At 42.0% G+C, this 16,106-nt stretch overlaps 1 protein-coding gene across 1 annotated transcript in view; it reads right to left on the bottom strand.

Moving 5' to 3' along the window:
- The window catches only part of FGF14 (fibroblast growth factor 14), a 640,089-nt gene that overhangs the window by 162,718 nt on the left and 461,265 nt on the right, over positions 1 to 16,106 (bottom strand). The gene's annotated exons all lie outside the window — the stretch shown is intronic.

The raw sequence follows: 16,106 nt of genomic DNA, 5'->3' as shown, positions 1-16,106 counted from the left end.
GAGGAGCGGCGCCCGCAGGGTCTCCGCGTCGGTGCGTCCAGGGCGCGCCGGGCAGGACTCAGCGCCTGACTCGAGCTGCCCCCGGCCGGTGCCGCCGCCGCTGCCCGCTCGCGGATTCTGCCGGTGATTGTCAAGTGCTTTGGAAATCAGCATCTGGAGAGAGCAATCTTCTCCCAGGAGATCTCTAATCAGAGCGCTTCGTTCCCACCCCACTCCACTCCCCTCCCGTCCCCCCCTCCCCTCCTAGGTCAGTCTTCAGGAAAAAAAAAAAAGGAAAAATGGGGGAGATACAAGGATGACTTTAAAAATATTAATAATCATATAAAAGAAAGCCCAAAATGGGTGACAGGGGGGTGGGGTTCTAAGAGGCTGAACCAAAGCAGGTGGAATTGAAGGAATGATCAGCGCGCTTTTTCTTGGATGAAAACTCGCAGGTGTCTGAGGCTCCCCGGGCTTAGCGAGGGTTTCTGGATCTTAACGTGCCTCCTGGTCCACGGAAACTCGCGGGCGCGGCTGGAACGCGAGGTGGTTTCCGCCCTCCTGTCTAATCCCTCCAGCTCCAGAGCCTCTCCACCCCGGGAAGGAGGAGAGGGGAGGAGGGAGCTTGGGAGGGAAGCGAGTGGGTCCTGAGAAGGGAGGCGTCTCCACTCCCTACCTAATCCACCCAGACTCGCCGGACTATTCCTTCGTCTAGCTGCCCGGAGAAGTAGGCTTGCCATCCTGAAACCGTAGCAGAGCAAGAAGGAGGGAGGAGGGGAGGGGAGAAGACCCCACCTCACCCCCCACCCCGCCCCGCCTTCCCAAATTTACTCTGTAGCACTCGGAGGAAGAGATGGCTGCAGCTGTAGCTGCTACAGAACAGCAGCGGGGACGGAACATTGAAGAAGTCACTACAGAATATTAAAGGCGGGGAGAGTGACACAGTATTCCAGTAACAAGAGAAAGCAGCCAGACTGAGGGACACTCCAATTAGAGCTGGTGTCCCTGGGTAGAGAGCCAGGGAGCAAAGCGGATGAACTGTGTCTGACATTCAAACACAACAGCTGCTGCCTAGTCTCCCTGATTTCCTGTCTGTGTCCCAACAGCAGTTCCGTGTTGGGTGAGCGAAAATATGAAGGCCCAGGAGGAGGGGAGCAAGTGGAGGGCGCCCTAGAAAAGGAGGTTGGGAGAGAAACAATTCACGCCTGGGTGAACGCAGATCCATGGTTTCTAGGATACACTCGGAGCGTCAGAACTAGGAGTAGCTTGTGCTCCTGTGGTTTCTCACCTTTCCCTCTTTCCTTTATACTGCTTGTCATTCCAGGAAGGCAAAGAAAAGAAATGGGTGAACTAGACATCTCACAATCGGGTGTGAAGAATGGAGGAAAGAAAACTCATTTGGTAATTGCTGCTTGTAACAATCGCTTCTCTGGTAACTGCTTTAGAGCTGGGAAGAGGACAGCAAGCAGCCTGGGAGCAGTTCTGAACCAACACACACTTTGTCTTTGTCTCAGGAATAGGCGGCAAAGTACCACGCAGACCTGCAACCAGGCAAGTGGGAGAAGTTCAGACAAGGGCTGATGACAAGGATGCTAGACACCTTTTGTTCTATGGAAGAACTTATCCACAGTCTCACCACGGAAGCAATTACTGCTCAGCTGTTCTTCGTTGTATTTACAACATATTTACTAACAAGTCTCTTCGGAGGAAGAGAATTTAATCTAAAAGGAGTATGTAGATTTCAGTCCAATGCAGATCAAATTGGTTTTAGGATAATGTACATAATGTTTAACATTAAAGAACATATTCTGCAAGCTGACTTTCCCTACCTTATTGTGTTTTATGCACCTACGAAATCTGTCTATCTAATAGCCATGATTATTAAAAGGAATATGCATGAAGAATTCTTCCAGAGATTTGCAATCCTTAACCAGCTGTGAGATAGGAAAAGTAAAGGAAGAGGGTGTGTTGACTATTTTACTCTATGCCTACCTTTTCCTCCCTGTGTACATGTCTTTGTTCTCATCTTTTTACACTATATGTTTAGTGTTGCCATGTTCCTGCTGCAAAAGGAAAGGTCATCGGCAGAGATGGATACACCTAATAAAAGGCTATTAAAAACGCACTGAAATAAGTCGTGTTGAACAGAAGATGTAGCTTCTCCTGCCTTCCATTATTGAAGAGTGGCTATTTGGACATTTCAGACATTACAGATTGCAGTTTCCTAGTGACTTTACAATTAAAGCAAACATATTTACTTATAGTAATGAGTTTTTCAAAGAAGCAAAATGTTAAGTATAGTAACCTTTTAAATATAGTACAATTGCCCCAAACAACATAACCCAGTTTGCTTTGAAAGTTTTTTTTAATCCTTGTAATAAATGTGTCTAGTATAATAACTTGAACAGATTAAAGCTTCTTATTATTAGAGCTGTGTTAATTATTTTCTTTCCAGGCATTTTCTTATAATTCAGTCTTCTCTACAAGTCTCTGGATTGTATAATCCATAGGAAGGTTGGTGTTTTGGTTTCTTTAGACCCCCTCCCTTCAACGTCAGCCACCTCCAGACAAGGGTGCGATTCAGCACCGCGGACAGAGATTCTGCCCAGCCTTAGCGCTGAGCGAGGAAGCAAGTTCCCTGAGCATGGGAGCGCCTCTGATGCTCTACCTTAAAAGCAGCTTTCCACTCCCCACGGCATCCAAGGCAGGAAGGAAATTAATCCTCACTGCTTCCACTGGCATTAATAACCCACTTTGGAGCTCAAAGCCTTTCAGCTTTTTGATAACCGAGAAATACTATTTTATTCCTGATGCATTCCGACCCCTGGCGCAGTGGACTCCTCAGTCTCAGCGCATCTACGCAGGACTGTGAATTTCACAAGCCTTAAACGGGGTCATTTCTATCTTGTGTGGTTTCCTGTCTTAGCGGAGCATGGGTTGAGGGCAGCATTGGGAGAATCCCGGTCTTTTCGCTTAATCCATGCGTTTTCCTTTTCACCTCCCCAAAACACTGTTTAGTTGTTTACAGATGGAAGTAATGAAAAAAAAAACGCAAGAGAGCCATCTGCTGTCTTAAACTGTGATAAAAGCATGTGCAAAAAAAAAAAAAAAAACAGACCGGGTGAAAACCGTTCAGGACAGGTGAACACAAATCCATACCTTGCTGTGATTCAGAAAATAATTTCACACTCATGAGGACCTCCTTGGTGTCACTAATTTCACATTTGACTTTACAAAAGCAATGAAGTACTGCCGAGACAGCAATGCCTCCTGACCAACCTGTCAGGAGTCTGAACTCTCATTTCAGACAGCCGCGTGCGTTCATTTCTTGCCTCTGCTCCATCCTGCCTGTATAAAGATCTCCAGTGAGTTGCTTTAGTCTCCTTCAGCCTCAGTTTCCTTATCTCTAAACCTGAGATGATAATGAAATCTCCTTTTCAGTTCTTGTGAGATTAAAATTAATAAACAATTGTAAAGATCCTTGTCCAGTGTCTGGTAACATCCTCAGTGCTTAAAAATGATAGCTATTATTTTCATTGTCTTTCAGATCACTTACTTCTATCTTGGAAATTATGTTTCAATTTCCATGGCTTTTTGGTATCAAAATATGTGTAACCTCGTGTATATTTCTCCACCTTCTAAATAGGTACACAAAAATGTTTTAAGTACTCAGAAATGTAAAAATTATTCTAAGTTTTGGAAAAAGAAGTTCAAGGTCAAACCTTAGTTCACAATTGACCAAATTTGTGAACTTAGCTCTGTAAGCCTCTTTCCCCACTCATTGAATAGTGATAATAAAAACATTTCCCTGCCTCACAGATTTTCTGTGCCTGTAAGAAAACAATTCTAACACTGCAAAGTATCACACAAGCATTAGTTCATTGGAAGCTGATTACCAACTACTTCCCTGTGCTCGCAACTCTCCAGAAGATGCCAGGTTCCCTTTGGCCCTTCTAGTTTGCATATGTTGTTCCTTCTGCCTGGAACATTTTTATTGCCTCTTGCCCACACTCCCCTTGGCAATATAAAACAGTAGCTAAAATTACAATTGGAGTAAAGCAAACAAAGACTCTACTCTGCACCCTTGAGCAATTCATCTAAACCTAAGTTTCAATCTCCTTTGCTGTAAAATAGTCATAATAGTGCAATAAGGTCACTATGAGGATTAAAGGAGAACATGTGTGTAAAATACAGCAGTGCACACTCAATGTGCAACTCCACATAGTGCAAACTCAATGTGCTCAGTTGTTCAATCATGTCTGACTCTTTGTGACCCCATGGACAGCAGCCCACCAGGCTCCTCTGTCCATGGGATTCTCCAGGAAAGAACACTGGAGATCTTCCCAAATTAAATGCATGATAGCTCTTGGTAATTCCTTAAATCCTCATTACTCAGGTCTTCATTTCCTCAATGACCAAGTCCTACCTTGAAATTTCTATGAAGGTGTCTGGTAGGCATCTCAGACTTAACTTGGCCAAGATTACACTCTCACTTTCCTTTCTCTAACGTGCTTTACAATGTCCCCCATCTCTGCAATGACATCTGCCTTCTGCTTGTTCTTCTGGCCCAAAGCTTGGGCATTGTACTAAGCTCATTTCTTTCTTCAGTACCTTTACGCAATTCCTCAGCAAAATGCATTCACCCTGTCATCAAAATAGATCTACAATACAATCACTTCCCACTGTCTATGTTGCTACCTGTTACCATCATCTATTGAACTGTTACAGTAGCAACCTGATTGGTCCCTTGGGATTCACCCTTGATCTTTAACATGCCCTCAACACTGTGGCCAAAGTGTTAAAGGTATAAATCCTATTATTTTATGCCTCAGTTCACAATCCTACACCTACACTTTGTGAAACCAAAGTCGTCACAGTGTCTACAATGCTCCAGATGATTTGTATCCCTCATCTACCTTTGTTTGCTATCTGCTGTCATCTCTGCTTCTCTCTTCATTCACCAGTGGCTGTTCCTCAACCCACCTGGCATGCTGCTATGGAAGGGTTTCCATGCTGGCTCTTCCATGTGATTCGCTCACCCCCTTCAAAATTTTGCTTACTGATTATCATCCCAGTTGAGATCTTCTCTTGGGGCTAAAATACCAACTGCCACCCAGTCAATCCTTTCTTCCTTCTACAGAGCACTTACAACTTTAAAAAATTCTATGCATTGTTATATATGTATTTTAATATGTATCTTATTTATTTGGACTATCTTGCTGTCTTCAAACACAAATATAAGAGGGGATGTATTTTGTGCCTCATTTGTCAACTGTCACATGTCCACTGCTTAAAATGGCACAAGGCAAAGTGGGTGCTTAAAGAATTAAGAAGTTGGATACATAGACAGCCAAACAGTTAATACCAAATAAGAGGAACGGAAAATCTCACTTAGCCCAGTCTGTCAAGGATAAATTACCCCAGGATGCTTGATCTGTTTAAGCACCAAGAAATCTAAAATTCCATTTGGAATATACACAACCTCAACCTCATAAATAGGATACACAGAGACGTCTTTATACTTTGCTATATCGCTTAGGCTTAACTTAACATGACACGCAGTTTGAGTTGTAAATTCCAGCAGTGATTCCCAGGGCTTACTGAAGGGAATGAGACAGATTCCCCTCGGATTGGAGAGGACAATGCTACTGATCTCCGTGGCTCATCCTCGCCCCCAACACCCTGTCTTCTCCTTTGCTTTCAGGTTGTAGATTAGCTGCTCTGTCCTCTGACTCTTTGCAACCCAGCTCCGGGAACTACAGCTCACCAGGCTCCTCAGTCCATGGGATGTCCCAGGCAAGAACACTGGAGTGGGTTGTCATTTCCTTCTCCAGGGGATCTTCCAGACCCAGGGATGGAACCCGACCCTCCTGCTTGGTAGGTGGGCTCTTTACTACCGAGCCACCTGGGAAGTCCTGCATTCCATTTGCCAATTGACAATATGCCCCATTTTCAAACTTGTTACATCAAATCAATCATTGGAAGCTAGATGAAATATAAGTTAGAATCATCTATAAATATAAAACTAAATAAAGTCTAAGGGAGGAGAGTACATAAAAAATGAACAGCTTTATTGACACTGATTTCATTATTAAAAAAGCCTTTCCCCGCCTTGCCTTCAGAGTTTTTGTTATATTCTAGGTTATTTTGTTGATTAGGTTGTTTAAATATATGTTTTTGTACGGTTTACTAAAAACAAGTATATTATCTCAACTTCAAATAAACAAAAAAGTCTAAAAATATATTTTGTGATACTGATTTCACTATTGAATGCAAATCCTTCTTATTTTCACTAACTGATAATCTGCCTATGTTTTATTCATATATGCCACAGCCACAGACATCATTTCTATGTGACCAAATTCATCAGATCTAAGAAATTATTGACTTTAAGAAGCATCGTTTAAGTACAAAGAAAAAAATATGTTTTATTAAACCATATCATGTCATAAATCACAAGGTGTATATCAATTTCAGAGATGTTTATACAAAAATTATTTGCATGGTAGAATCAACGGAATAGGATATAATGGCACTATGCAAGGCTATGAATGGGAGTTCTACCTTTATTAACTGTGTCGTGCTCTGTATTTTGCTTAGAAACATCTTACATCTTTTGATTAAAAAAGATTTTAAGTGCTTCAGGGAACCTGTGTTCAGAAATATCTTTAGTTTCATTATTGTCATTGTTATCTTAATTCCTTTGTCTCCCAGTGGGTCTGAATTGGAAGGCTAGTTAGGGTGGAAACAAATATTCCTCAAATATTCACTGCTTACTTATTTGATCATCTCCACCCAATAATTGACTCACTCCATTTTGTCACATGGTTTGCTTTGAATGTCAATCACTTGTGAACCATTTAAAGTTAAGGATAAAATATGAGGGCCCAAGATTGTTTCACAAATAAATTATCATAAATTAATTTCGGGTGAGCTTGGGTAGGTCATAAAGGATATATCGGCATTTATGTTTTTATTCTTTATTCTGGATTAAATAGGTTCTGTTTGAAAATGTGTGAGATAATTCTGAGAATTTAGTCAACACTAATGACCCTTTTTGATTTTTACTCATTTGGAAGAACATCAAACAGTAATGTTAAGATGTACTTGGGACACAATTTCAGGTAGTTAATTAAGAACGGTGTGTATCCATTCATTACAGTTCAAGTTCTAAGTCTTATTTTTTCTGTGATAGTATTATTGATCTTTATTTTAGATTTAAAAAAAATCTAAATGAATGTTAAAGTGTTTTAAATTAGATTTTCAAGGAGTAATTGATTACATTAATGTTATAATAGCCTCCTTGATTATTTTTTCTGGATATATTTATTTCTAGTAGGGAACAGATTTCCATCTATTAAAAAACCTGGAAGGCATTTTATTGTTGCTTAATATTTTGACTCAATAAAGAAAAAGTGGAAACTATTGGTACTGAAAACTTGTGAACATTCTTCACTATAGAAGCAATACCAGATTGATATGAGCAGATGGCTTAGCTTTATAAATCTAATGTATTTTTTAAATCTGACTAATACGCTGTAAAAATAGTCTCAGTGCTTTCCAGTCTCCTATATTAAAATGAACCTGAAACATACATAGCATTCATTTCAGAACTGAAAGTATTGACTTATGCTTCCTCACTCTAATAACATCAATTTAACCATTAACCAGTGAACTGGGTTTTTGAAAAGACTATTAAATATTTCAACAGAAAAAAATATTATTCAGTTTTCAACAAAATGAGAAATGAACTTGAATTTATATTCTCAGCACAAAGAGTCTGTGTGCACATATGATATGACCTTATCAGAGTATCACATTGTAACCAATTTCTATTCAACGATTACTACAATGGTCTCTTCCATTGCTGTGAAAGGTTCTAGGTTAATTATGTTCTTTGTATGTAGTAATAAATGTGAGTGAAAGTCATTCAGTCGTGTCTGACTTTTTGTGATCCCATGGACTATACAGTCCATGGAATTCTCCAGGCCAGAATAGTGGAGAGGGTAGCTGTTCTCTTTTCCAGGGGATATTCCCGACTCAGTGAATGAACCCAGGTCTCCTGCGTTGCAGGCGGATTCTTTACCAGCTGAGCCACCAGGGAAACCCAGTCATATATGAGCACAGATGCACATGTTTGTATTTGTGTTTAGTAATATACGGGCTAAACACAAACATGAACATGTGCACCTGTACACATGTGCACACGCATGCCCACGCATGCATGTGCCAAAGCACATGACTGAACTCCTGGTGCTGGTAAAGGTCATCAGAAAGCACCAGTGATTTCTGAACACAAGTGATTGCAAACTCCCCATTTAAGAATCTCAAAACACTATTTTCATCACTACCCCAAGAGTGTAGACCATAGCTATGTAATTTCAGTTTTGAAATTTTTTTTCAATAACAGTGAAATAGAAATTAGGAATAAATTAGAGTGTAGGTTTAGGTCATAATTCTTTGAACACAAATTGAGAGTATGTCTCTCTCAATACACCCAAGTAATATTTGTGTAATAGTCTGTGAAGAACTTTTACATGTACTGAAGTGGGTGTCGTGATCTCTGTTTAGGGGAAATGTTAAGCCTCACAGATGATAAATGACTGTTATGTTTACAGTGCTAGAAAGAAAGAAACAGATCTTAAGTATATCCTTTTCCTACAAAGCTACCTCCATCCATCTACTTAAAATGTGACCGCTGTCACAGCACCAAGTCTAGGATGGGAAAACTTAAATGGGATTTGAGGACTTTCAGCAGTTTTGTGGATGGATTTGGATTATCTGTGATTCCCCATGAATTTTGTACTAAAGGGAAAAGAATGTGGGCATGTGCATTTTGGGGGTGGCTTCCCAGGTGACTCAGGGGGTAAAGAATCCATCTGCAATGTGGGAGACCTGGATTTGATCCCTGAGTGGGGAAGATCCCCTGGAGGAGGGCATGGCAACCCACTCCAGTATTTTTGTCCGGAGAATTCCATGGACAGAGGAGCCTGGTGCACTCCATGGGGTCCATGGGGTCGCAAAGAGTCAGATATGACTGACTAAGCATACACATGTGCATTTTTAAGGAACCTGGGTTCACAGATGAACAGAATTCATCCAATTCTCAAAGTGACTTGTATCCAAAGCAGGAATAAAAAATCACAACTGTAGAGGGAGACAGAGAAGGAATGAGCACACAGCATCCAATACTACATTGCTGACTATGAAAGTAATACGTACTCATTAAAAAATTGGAATATAAAAACAAATGATAAATAAAATCACCTCTAATCTTGACATGAAAACTTGGGTGTATTTCTTCTGGTTAAAAAAAAAAAAAATCACTTTACAGCAAAATTTGCTCTCATTTTTTGGCCACAGTTCAGTGACTGAGAAGATGCAACTGATGCAAAAGCCAGTGTATCAAACTTCATACACTTTCACTACATGACCTGGAAGTCCATCAGAAACTAGTATATTCTACATGTCTCTAGAAACTCTTTAAACTCAAGAGATCAGTTCAGTTCAGTCACTCAGCCGTGCCCTAGTGATGACCTCGGGCTCCCCCAGATAACCCGGGATCATCTCCCATTTCAACAACTTTAACTTAATCATATCTGCTAAGTCTCTTTTACCATGTAAACATATTCATAGTTAGAGATTAGCGATAAGGACTCAGACGTCTTTGAGGAGTGTATTATTCAGCCTACCACGCCTTGTTATCGTCGTTTAGTTGCTAAGTGGTGTTTGACTCTGCAACTCCGTCGACAGCAGGCAGCTCTGTCCTTCACTATCGGCTGGAGTTTGCTCAAACTCATGTCCATTGAGTCGCTGATGCTATCTAACCATCTCATCCTCTGCTGCCCCCTTGTCCTTTTGCCTTCAACTTTTCCCGGCATCTGGGTCTTTTCCAACGAGTTGGCTCTTCACATCATGTCGCCATGCCTACACGCCATCTAAAGCACGTGAAAACAGATCCCTGCCTACCATTTGACAATCACACCCCAACCTCACAGCTATGGACAAGATAGCTGCTCCAGAATGCCAGTTTTTAAATGAGAGCGCTGTTTCGTACAAATGAAATTTTTTAAAAAAACACCAGCGGTTTACTTGATTGAATATGACTAGCACTGGCTTCTGCAGTCCTGTTGCTTTAGTCCCTGTTCAGAAAGATGTCTTGTTATTTGCTGGGCTTCTCTGATACCACCTACTTACCTGAATGTCTTATGACTTTAATTACTGCATCTCTCAGGAAAAAAAAAAAAAAAGCATAGCAATTCTCAGACGTTGCAGACATAGAGCCATTTTGTTCCCCTGTGGGTTGTGAGGATGCATTTTCCAAGTCCCATATAAATCCACGAAGAATTAAATTTCTTGAGTTTACAACATGCCTTTCATTGAGATTTAGGACCATAGAAAGGAGCTGAATAAAACTAAAGCTAGACGTGTGATGCAGTGCAAGATGAGATTTAGGGCCTGAGGCTATCATCAAATGAAGGAAATAGATTCAGAAAATCTTTTTTTTTTTTCCTTTTCTCCATTCCATTTTCATTTTTATTTAGCTGTAGGGGTAGTAGATAATTGCTATTTCCTTTTAGAAATGTAGACTAGCTCCTTAGGTAAGAATTTGTGTTCCCTGGGGATTTGACACTGACCGCAAATGAAGGGTATCATTCAAATCAAAGATTTTTAAAGGAACTCGGAAATTTTTCAGTGAGTTTGATGTGCACAAAGGAAGGAATTTCAGAGAAAAAGAGTAACTTCAGGCAGAACATCATGGAGAGTTTTAAATTGACAAATTCTGTTCTCCTATTCTCTAAATGCCTCTTAGCTCAATCTTGTGCCCTTTCCCCCCTTTTCATGTTGTCACTCACTTTATTTTCCTCTGAGTCCCTACAGAGACGTGAAGCTAGTTTCCAGAGATGAGAGTACCCAATGCTTGCAAGAAATCTTTAGCTGTCAGTCTGGAATAAGGGTCATTCTACTTTGCAGACAAATATATATAATTTTGAAACACTGACGCATATCAACACATGGATCTCTTCCCAACCAACAGAGATAAAGGGTCCAGGCAGAACTATTCCTTCCCCAGATGCTTAGCTGGTGCAGCCACCTGGCTAAAGAGGAGAGAACTCTGGCCACGCTCACCGACCTCTGTGCATCTCCCCCTGGGCTACGTCGCTCAGTTTTGTCCTACTCTTTGTGACGCTATGGACTGTAGCCCACCAGGCTCCTCTGTCCATGGGATTCTCCAGGCAAGAATAATGGAGTGGGTTGCCATGCCCTCCTCCAGGGGATCTTCCCAACTCAGGGATCAAACCCATGTCTCTTACGTCTCCTGCATTGGCAGGCGGGTTCTTTACCACTAGTGCCGCCTGTTCAGTACAGTTCAGTCACTCAGTCATGTCCTACTCTTTGCAACCCCATGGACTGCAGCACACCAGGCCTCCCTGTCCATCACCAACTCCCAGAGCTTACTCAAACTCATGTACATTGAGTCAGTGATTCCATACAACTATCTCATCTTCTGTCGTCCCCTTCTCCTCCCACCTTCAATCTTTCCCAGCATCAGGGTCTTTTCTAATGAGTCAGTTCTTTGCATCAGGTGGCCAAAGTATTGGAGTTTCAGCTTCAGCATCAGTCCTTCCAATGAATATTCACGACTGATCTCCTTTAGGATGGACTGGTTGGATCTCCTTGCAGTCCAAGGGACTCTCAAGAGTCTTCTCCAACACTACACTTCAAAAGCATCAATTCTTAGGCACTCAGCTTTCTTTATACCAACTCCCACATCTGTACATGACTACTGGAAAAACCATAGCCTTGACTAGTCGGACCTTTGTTGGCAAAGTAATGTCTCTGCTTTTTAATATGCTGTCTAGGTTGCTCATAACTTTTCTTCCAAGGAGCAAGTGCCTTTTAACTTCATGGCTGAAGTCACCATCTGCAGTGATTTTGGAGCCCCAAAAGATAGTCTGTCACTGTTTCCATTGTTTCCCCATCTATTTGCCATGAAGTGATGGGACCAGATGCCATGATCTTAGTTTTCTGAATGTTGAGCGCCACCTGGGAAGCCCATAAAATGGGCTTAGTGGGCCTCTCCAGAGATTTAGTTCTAACAGGACATGTCTCAGATGTGTTCATCTCAGGGATTTTTGAGTATAAACTGGCGACAACAATTTGACGTGACTTTACACTATGAGGTTCCGGTTTTAGCCCCTGAGGCCCTGCTACAGGAGTGAGAGCAGACACTCAGGTGCTGCCTTCTGCTTTTCATGTCGCCGAGGCAATGATACACCAGGAGTCCTATTCCAGGACCTTTGTTGTAACTTCTTCACTGCCTCCCATGGGGGCACTGTACCCTCCACTTCTGGAAACTCACTTCCACCGACTCAGCTTCTGGGGATGGTCTCTGCCTCCCAAGCACCCAACCACCCCAATGCAGGGCTCCGGACCTCAGGGCATTGCCTTCCAAGAGCCTGACACATGTCAACAATTTTTTTGTTGTTGTTTTTTGAAGACATACACACTACACTGACTCAATGTACATGAATTTGAGCAAACTCCAGGAGGTGGTGAAGGACAGGGAAGCTTGGCATGCTATAGTCCGTGGGGTCCCGAGAGCCAAATATGACTCAGCAACTGAACAACAACAATGCTATTACTTAGATAATCTGAGTTGTCTACGAATCGCTTCATCTGACATTGGCAAGGTCAGCTCCCTTCAGTTAAGATTTTCATTAAAAAAATTTTTTTAGACATAAAGGCATATGTCTTCATTTATATAATCAGCCTTCATTCATTCATTCATTCATTCATCCACTCAATAAACATATCTACTGAGCACTAACTCTCCATCACTAAGCTTGACCCAGTATTTAGATATTAATAAAAAGCAATTTTACCCTCAAGCAGCTCAGACTATAGGGGAAGATGGCACATACATAAGTGGGACTGAGTGTTAGACAGTCAGAGTGTGAAGCTTGCACAAGGAGAGTGGAAAGAGAGTGAGTCTATCTGGTGTGGGTCAGGAAGTGTCTCCTGGAAACAGCCACGTGGCAAGCTGAGATTTAAAAGCAGGTGTTCTACCAGGTACACAAGAGGGGCTTGGGGACTCCAGCAGGGAAGTGTTAAAGGAGAGAAACCCCAAGTTAAGACACAGCTTAACATGTGAATTCAGTGAAAATGGTTTTGTACACCGAAAGTGCCCAGTTTGTGTTGGTGGCAAGAGTATGAAGAATCTTAGCTGGCGATCACGTTAGGAGTCATTGGGGAACTTTGCACCAGCTTCAGAATCATATAAACATATGAGCATATAAACAATATGTAATGATTCATGGAGTATTGTCTTTCCATGTATGTTTGCAATATGAACCACTCGCTTACTGGAGTATTTGCACGTCATCTCATAATTCTCACCTGCTCTTTATCCACACTTCTCTATTAACCTGAGAGCCAGGGTCACTGGAGTTAAACTGTATACAAAATAGGATATGTGTGATATATGTCATTAAACATACACACACACACACACACACACACATGTATCTGCTGTTGTTCAGTCAGTAAGCCGTGTCCAACTCTTTGTGACTCCATGGGCTGTAGCCAGACAGGCTCCTTGGTCCATGGGGTTCTCCAGGTAGAAATACTGGGGCGAGTTACCATTTCCTTCTTCAAAGAATCTTCCCGACCCAAGGATAAAACCCTCATCTCCTCCATTGACACGTGGATTCTTTATCACTGAGCCATCTAGGAAGAACTATATGTATATATAAACTGAAGGGCAATATTAACTGTTTATCAGTTGATGGTGGGGTACACTTTTTATATTTTATTCTTTGTACTTTCCCCCCAATATTTTACAAGGAACATGCGCTAACTTCCTAACCATAAAAGGTTGCTTTAAAAACAAAACAAAACAAAACAGAGATGTTGACTTTAGAAGGAATAGGAGGACATCACATATACAAAGGGGAAAGAAAGTCTCACGTTTAGCTGGGGATATCATTATCCTAGCTGTAGATGTCATTAGCTGATTAGATTGTTCTTCCTTCTAAATTGCAATTAGTCTTATTACTCCTTTTAAGGTGAGAGCATATTCTATTTATATGTAGCAAAAGCCTTGTGTTCAGAATTCTTAAACATCAACATCTTTCCCTTTCTTCTTTGTTATAAAATTTTTCTGTTCTCACAATCACTCTAAGAACACAGATAAAACCATGAAAAGAGTGACATCTTTGTCCTTGAAAAATCAAGTTGCAATCTCTAAGACAACCTCCACTCAGGGTTGAGAGTGTTCACCAAATCTGACGTCATATAAGAGCAAAATTAATTTCCTGTGATAAACTATTGGTCTTTTTATGACCTTGCCTTGGCTCCTAGATGAACAGGTCCAATTTTAATTACAACACACTTATGTCCCCATATTCCAGTATTAATGCTGTGCTGATAAACACAGAATTGCAACTTGGTCACTGGGATATCTGGTTTTCATGATGCTCTCTCTGTATTGTGATTCAATCATTCAGTCATTTTCTTTTTACCTTACAGGGTATCGTGTGCATGTATGCTCAGTCACTTCTGTCGTTTCTGACTCTTTGTGACCCTATGGATGCTCCTCTGTCTACAGGCTTCTCCAGGCAAGAGTACTAGAGTGAGCTGCCATGCCTTCCTCCAGGGGATCTTCCAGACCCAGGGATCGAACCTGCATTTCCTGCATCTCCTGCATGGCAGGCAGATTCTTTACTGCTGAGCCACCACCCTTCTGCTCAAAATTCCCATAAAGAGGCTTTAAATCACCTAGTCCTGTTTTATCTAATAACACTGCCCAGAGGATACCTGGTTTCCATGGGCACCCTCCAGGGACTGAGGACCCAACAGACCCAGAGTCACCCTCTCCTTTCCAGGTGGCTTGAAATTTGGAAGGTCTTTCCCGGTATTGGGCCTGAAGCCTGATCGAGTACAGCTCACTGGAATAAAACATGTTTCCCTTTTCCACGTAACCCTCTTTGAGTATTTTATTACAATGCAGGCCCTCACAGTTTATTTCTGTCCCTCTAGTTTTCATGCTTTTAATGACACTGACACACCCATGAGAGCTGTCGCCAAGGTCACACAAAACTTGCAGGGTTTTTTCTGCTCATCTGTTGACTTTTTCTGCTTGCTTCTGGAACTCAAGTGAACCCTTCCCCTCTTGACATCTCTGCTTCTTGCCCGCGGCTCCCTAAGTCCTATATCCACCCTCACGTTCTTTCAGTGCCAAGCCTGAACACCCATGTTTTCTCTTCGCCTTCCATTGGCAACTCAGTTAGTAGTCAACACTCACTGTCCTTGGCACTTCTTCTGAGAATAGGTTTTGATGTTCTCTTTAGTTGCGAACACTGAGACTTCTAAACGAAGCTGTGTTTATCTAAATTCTCTTAAATCCTTTGGACTGTCTGCTCACCTCTTCACTCCTCCACTGTGTGTGAACAATGAGGGAGATTTTTTCAGCTTCACTAAGTCAGGACCTTGTCTGCCTTGCCCACTGCTCATGTCTGATGCTCCCAGAGCCTGCCATCATGCTTGGCCCCAGAAGGGATTCAGGGATGAGTTGTCCCATAACTTTGGAAGATAAATTTGCTCTGAGTAAGCTGGACAGAGTGCTAATGGCCATGTTAAACCTTCGGATCAGAAATGCACACTGTAGAGACATGTGGAGCCCAGATCTCAGGGTCTGTGTCCTTCACTGGGGTGGGGGGGGGGGTCCCATGTGGCACTAGTGGTAAAGAAACTGCCCGCAAGTGCAGGAGACATAAGAGACCTGGGTTTGATCCCTGGATTAGCAATATCCCCTGGGGGAAGGCATGGCAACCCCCTCCAGTATTCTTGCCTGGAGAACCCCATAGACAGAGGAGCCTGGCGGGCTAAGTCCATAGGGTTGCAAAGAGTTGGACATGAATGAAGTGACTTAGCATGCATGCATGCAACCTTCGCTGAGCGGAGGGTCAGAAGAACAAGGTTGATCCAGCCTGACTTTCCCTTTAGACCCTATGTCTTCTTCACATTATTTCCTATATAAATTAGATTGCTATTTTAGCCCAGTGGATCTCCGTAGTTGCTGTTCATGGAATCACAGAGGAAACTTTTAAAAAATATCTCTGGGG

This window comes from Bison bison, unplaced genomic scaffold, assembly GCF_000754665.1.
Source record: "Bison bison bison isolate TAMUID 2011002044 unplaced genomic scaffold, Bison_UMD1.0 scf7180017864527, whole genome shotgun sequence".
NCBI lineage: Eukaryota > Metazoa > Chordata > Mammalia > Artiodactyla > Bovidae > Bison > Bison bison.
Note: the sequence above shows the minus strand (reverse complement) of the source record. Positions and strands in the feature narration are given on the sequence as shown.